Raw genomic sequence first — 6120 nt, 5'->3', positions numbered from 1 at the left:
TGGGCCTTAGGGTTTAACGAGCACGGAGTTCCGGTTTGGGATGAAGAAGTTCAGGGGGTGGCTGATGGGGATGGGTGCACGACCACGGAAGCACACTTAACTGCCTCTGAACTGCACACTTGAAAAAAACGGCCAAATTGGTGAGTTTTAGGTTATGTGTATTTTACCACAATGAAAAGAAATCCAGTGACACATCCTTCAAGCTTGAAAGCAGTCACAATATTCTAAATACAGAGTAAGATGCTGCTTTTAATTATTTTAATAAGAGCCTAGAAATAAAGATGTCAGAAACAGTGATGGATTATTTTGGAGTGGGGCTGACCTCTACTGCCTTCTTTGGGCTTCTCTGTATTTTCCCATTCGTATATTCTGCAATAACTTTTTTTGTTTGCTTTTGAAGAACTAAAAAGAGTGTATACTGATTTATTTTTGGCTGCACTGGGCCTTCGTTGCTATGCGTGGGCTTTCTCTAGTTGCGACGAGCAGGGGCTATGCTCTACTTAGGGTGCACAGGTTTCTCACTGTGGTGAGCTCTCTCGTTTCAGAGCGCAGGCTCTGGAGTGTGGCTCACGGGCTTAGACGCTCCGCGGCACGTGGAAACTTCCCAGACCAGGGGTCAAACCCGTGGCCCTGGCATTGGCAGGTGGATTCTTAACTCCTGGACCACAGGGACGTCCGTACCTGTTTGTCAGCACAATAAATGTTTGTATACCTTTTGTAACCAGGTAAAACATAGACACACGACACCCAGAAAGTACTTGAAGCCATTGAATTGTACATTTTCAAGTGGTTCCATGTATATTTTACCCCAGTTAAAATGCTTTTTTTAAGACAGCTTAAAGATATGATGTTCCTGGTTTCCTTGAGGTTGGTATTGCCCTAATTTGCCATCATTCCTCACAAACCTACCCCACTGTGTAGTCCAGGGGAGACAGACCAGGCTTGGAAAGTGACATCAGGGGGCTGAAAGATACCAGGCAGGGGTTTAAAGGGTTCTATGTACAAAATCCAACATTTTTGCTCCTTCAGATAAGACAGAAAGTGTTCTGTAAGAGCAGGCATTTTTCTTTTTTTAAAGAGTTCACTCAGAATTTGTTATGATTCAAATTGAGGGCAAGTTAAAGCTAACCCTCCTATTTTCTACAAAGTCAAGATTGCTAAGTGTGATAGTATAAACATGATTGCAGGAGAAACAATCACAAAGCTTCAGAACATAAACTGTTTTCAGGAGCGCAGAGCTGCCACATCACTTTGACACTCATTACAAATCAGGACACATTATATTTGTGTAGTGTTTTTAACCTTCTAGAGTGTATTCGTGCTTTTAATTTATTGCACCATCCAGCGAGTCGTGTAAAAGTGGCTTTTCTTTTTAGATGAGAGATGCCAGAGCTTGTTTGAAACAGGGGTGGCGGTTGGTGCCAGGGCTGTGAAGGCCTAAAGAAGGTAAGAGGGAGTGGGTAGGGGGAAGGAGAGTGTGCCTCCGCTACAGTCCCTGGGAGGTAGGAGGAGCAGGCTGCAACGTCAATACACCGGACAGGAGTGACTTTGTTAAGGGCTGTTGTCTAGGAGCCAGTGTACAGACCGAGCCTGAGTTCCCGCCTGGGGCTGAGGGAGCTGGGGTGTTTATATACCACCTCCTGCCAGTCAGGCCCTGCAGGGTTGGGGGTAGTGGTACCTCCCCAGGCGGTGCGGCTTGCCTTTCTTGTGGGCAGAGGACAGGAGCTGACACCTGCAGCAGAACCTCTGTGCTCCGGACTGTAGGAGCTGAGAAGCCCCTCTGCCCTGATACTGCATGCCAACAGGAAGGGTGTTTCAGGAAAGGGCAGAAGGTATGGCACAGTGCTTCTTGGAGACAGCGAATGAGCCCATCTGGGCAGTGCTGCACAGCCAGCCACAGGACTTGACGATGCATTTCAAACCAGGATGCAGCTCAGTTTCCTGTGAGCTGAGCGGTGTGGCTGCTCCATGCTGGTGCCAAGGATGGAGGCAGACGAGACATTCTCGCTCCCGTGGGGAGCTCCCTGGGGGCAGACCGAGGCTGAAGCGCTGGGGGGTCAAGCGTGTGGCGTGAGGTGCCCTGATTGACCCGTGGGGAGCTCCCTGGGGGCAGACCGAGGCTGAAGCGCTGGGGGGTCAAGCGTGTGGCGTGAGGTGCCCTGACTGACCCGTGGGGAGCTCCCTGGGGGCAGACCGAGGCTGAAGCGCTGGGGGGTCAAGCGTGTGGCGTGAGGTGCCCTGATTGACGCGTGGGGAACAACCTGGCCAGGGATGCTGAGACCACACGCTCAGGCTGAGAGATGGAATGCTTCCTGCCATGTAAGTAAACTAGGATGTAACCAGCAATCGCAGCCACCATGGATGTTCAGCTGGTGAGCCCTGGGGAAGCTCAGGAAGGAAAGGATACCTGCCATCCAGCAGCCACCAGACTGCAGCCACTCTCCACGGTGAGCCCTGAGGACACTCAGGATGTGAAAACACAGCATACTGGCTGCAGATAGCTGAGGTGTGTATCAAAGGAATGATTTCAGTCAGCCAGAATCTTGCATCATCTCATAAATAGTTCAGTTCAGTTGCTCAGTCATGTCCAACCCTTTGCAACCCCATGGACTGCAGCATGCCAGGCCTCCATGTCCATCACCAATTCCCAGAGCCTACTCAAACCCATGCCATCCAACCATCTCATCCTCATTCATCCCCTTCTCCCCCCACCTTCGATCTTTCCCAGCATCAGGGTCTTTTCCAATGAGTCATTTTTTCCCATCAGGTGGCCAAAGTATTGGAGTTTCAGCTTCAGCAGCAGTCCTTCCAATGAATATTCAGGACTGATCTCCTTTAGGATTGACTGGTTGGATCTCCTTGCAGTCCAAGGGACTCTCAAGAGTCTTCTCCAACACCATAGTTCAAAAGCATCAATTCCTCGTCGCTCAGCTTTCTTTGTAGTCCAAGTAAGTCTCACATCCATACATGACTACAGGAAAAGCCATAGCTTTGACTAGAGGGACTTTTGTTGGCAAAGTGCTAATTTTAACTTGAGATACCTGGCTTCTTTAACAACAATCTTTTGTTGTTCCCAACTACCTGCCCTTTGTGGCAAAACTCCTATATATATTCTAGCTCCTCTGCCCACCTCCTTGGAGCAGTTTCTCAGAGCTATCTGAAATGCTGTCTCCCACGCTCAGGTTCTCGTTTTGTCCCCAATAAAGCTTAACTGGCAACTCTCACATTGCACATTTTTTAAAGTCTACATGGGAAAGTCAGGTCATTTTCTTGAACTTTAGGTTCCTTTGCTATAAAATAGTGATAAGTGTGTGTCTCACAGCAGTGCTGTATCGCTTGCGTATTGCTGAGTTCCAACCACTCCAGTACGTAGTGGTTTAAACCCGCAGCCTGATGTTTTGTTCATGCATCAGTGAATTGGCCCTGTTGTCTAAAAGAAAAACAAAGACCCTGAAAGTTGAGGCTAAGCTGTGCTGTTCTCAGCTGTGTCTGATTCTTCCCACCCCAAGGGCTGCATTCTGCTAGACTCCTCTGTCCATGGAATTTTCCAGGCAAGAAAACTAGAGTGGGTTGCCATTTCCCACTCCAGGGGATCTTTCCAACCCAGGGATTGAACCTGCATCTCCTACATCTCTTGCATTGGCAGGTGGCTTCTTTACCACTGAGCCACCTGAGAAGCCTGTTATGTTTTATTTAATGGACAAACTGAGGACTTAAGCCCAGGACACAGCATCTCAGATAACTCTGAGGGACTGCTCCCAAGAGGTAAGGGAGGGAGTTCAGGAAGTATAGGAGGTTTTGCAACAAAAACCAGGTAGTCACAACACCAAAAGATTACTGTTAATTAAGGAACATTAGCTATCTCAAGTTACGGCATTTGGTGCTTTAGGGTCGGGCTCACTGTCAGTCCTTTGACATGTGCCTCCGCTGTCTGGGGCCACTACCCGCTGTGTCCTGCTCTGGATCTCCTCCATGCGCACCTCTGTGGGTGGCTTCAGGGGCTGACTGCTGGATGAGGGAGCATCCTGACTCCGTCCGGTGCTCCCTCAGGACTCGCTGTCCCGAGGGCTACAACGATGGCTTGAGGGTGGCAACGCCCTTTGTTTACTGACATGGCCGGCAATACTTTTCATTCACATCACTCTGGGCTGGGTTCAGCCAGGTGGTCTGCTGGTCTTGGCTGGGCTTGCTCGCTGGGGTGTCTGTGGTCAGTGGCTCTTGTGTTTGGCCGACTGTGGACTGGGGGAACTGATAAGCAGACCACGTGTCTCCCACGTGTCCAGGAGGCTAGCCCAGGCTTGTGCCCATGGTGGAAATCTCAGGGTTTTTAAGAGCAAGAGGGTAAACCCAGCGTCCAAGCTATTAAAAGCAAGTATTGGGGACTCCCTGGCAGTCCAGTGGTTAAGACTCAGCGTTTTCATTGTGGTGGCCCAGGTTCAACCGCTAGTCAGGGAATTAAAATCCCAGAAGCTGAATGGTGCAGCTAAAACATAGGAGAACATTATATTAAATGGAAAAAAGTAAGTGTAGAAGAATACATACATATTTAAAAAAAAAAAAAGGAAGTCTCATGGCCAGATCAAGGGTGGAGAAATTGATGGGAAGGGGAGAATTTGGCTCATTTTGCCATCTACTGGGTGGTTTTGAGAATAAAATGAAATCATATAAGCACAGCCTGCATGTGTGCATGTGAAGTCACTTCAGTCGTGTCCAACTCTGTGTGACCCTATGACATAGCCCACCGGGCTCCTCTGTCCATGGGATTCTCCAGGCAAGAATTCTGGAGTTGGTTGCCATGCCCTCCTCAAGGGGATCTTCGCAAACTAGGTATTGAATCCACATCTCTTGTGTCCCCTGCGTTGGCGGGTGGGTTCTTTACCCCTAACGCCATTAGTACTCAATAAATGTATTTTCAGTGATTGATTTCTCTCCTCCAGTTTTTTAATAACAAAGGCAGATTTTAGAATAGGTCTCAAATAATAACTTTCAGTGTTGTGAAACGTCCTGCCTCCGTTTCCTCCCCTGTATTATGAGGATAATCACTTCCTGGCAGAGGTGTTCCGGGAAGGATTTGATGAGGGAACGACGGTTAAGGGTTTGCACAGAGCCCGGAGCGGGGAATATGGTTGTCATCATTGCTGGGACAAGATCCGTGTCTCCACTGCCTCCCTGCACGCACAGAAAAAGGCGACCAAGACTCCATCACTTTTTCGTTTCTGTTTTATTTTGACCCACATCCCACTTGTCAAAAACCTGAGTCTGCCTGGGAGCTGTTTGTAGAGACTCGCCCTGCGGCGGTCCTCTCTTCTGGTTCCCCAGCTGCCTGTCGCCTCATCTCCTACCCCTGGGGGCACCGCCTCCTTTTGCGTTTCAGCCCCCTTTGTCCACTCCTCCTCCACTGCAGCCTCCTGTCTGCCTGGGGGGCTCCTTCTAGCTGGAGCCACAGCCTCAGGGGACTCCGAGGATAACCCTGGGGCCCCAAGTGCCTTCCAGGTAAGGATGACAAAGATGGGGCGTGCTGGGCGCCTGGCTGTGGCTTTGATGATCTGCAGGCCAGACAGCACGTGGGTCTCCCAGGTACTCTGAGGGGCTCCTACCCTCCCATCTGTACCATCGTGCACCTTCTCAAGGTTTCCAGGGGCTCTGAGCAGCCTCTGAAGCTCTTCACTGCTGTCGGATGCCCTGGGGAAATGCCTAACGCTTTGAGTCTGAGAAACTCAGGTCAGCCAGTCACTCACCCTGTTGAAGGACTGCAGAGGTTCATCTCAAAGCCTGGATGGTCTATGCATAGCTCGAGCCTCCTCCCCCAGTCCCTGGACTTTGTTAAACAAGATGGGGCGTCTGGAGCTTAAAAGTCAGACAACCTCCTTCCACAGGACCAGGCCACTATGAAAGGGCAGTGGGAGTATGAGGGATCCCTCCCCTGAGCTGGCTTAGAGCAGCCTCCCTGCAGAAGACGATGCTGCTTCTGGGACCGACCGTGGAGCAGCCCCGGGACCAGTCCTTACAGCTCCGCTCGAGGCTGGCAGTGGCAAACCCATTTGATAGATGCAGGTGTGGAGGATCGGGGAGCTTAGGACGGTTTCTTTTGAGTTCCAGTTTCAAGGATAGAGCATCATC

Source organism: Bos grunniens, chromosome 2 (genome assembly GCF_055505025.1).
Source record: "Bos grunniens cultivar Pamir isolate PY7600 chromosome 2, Bosgru_T2T1.0, whole genome shotgun sequence".
NCBI lineage: Eukaryota > Metazoa > Chordata > Mammalia > Artiodactyla > Bovidae > Bos > Bos grunniens.
Note: the sequence above shows the minus strand (reverse complement) of the source record.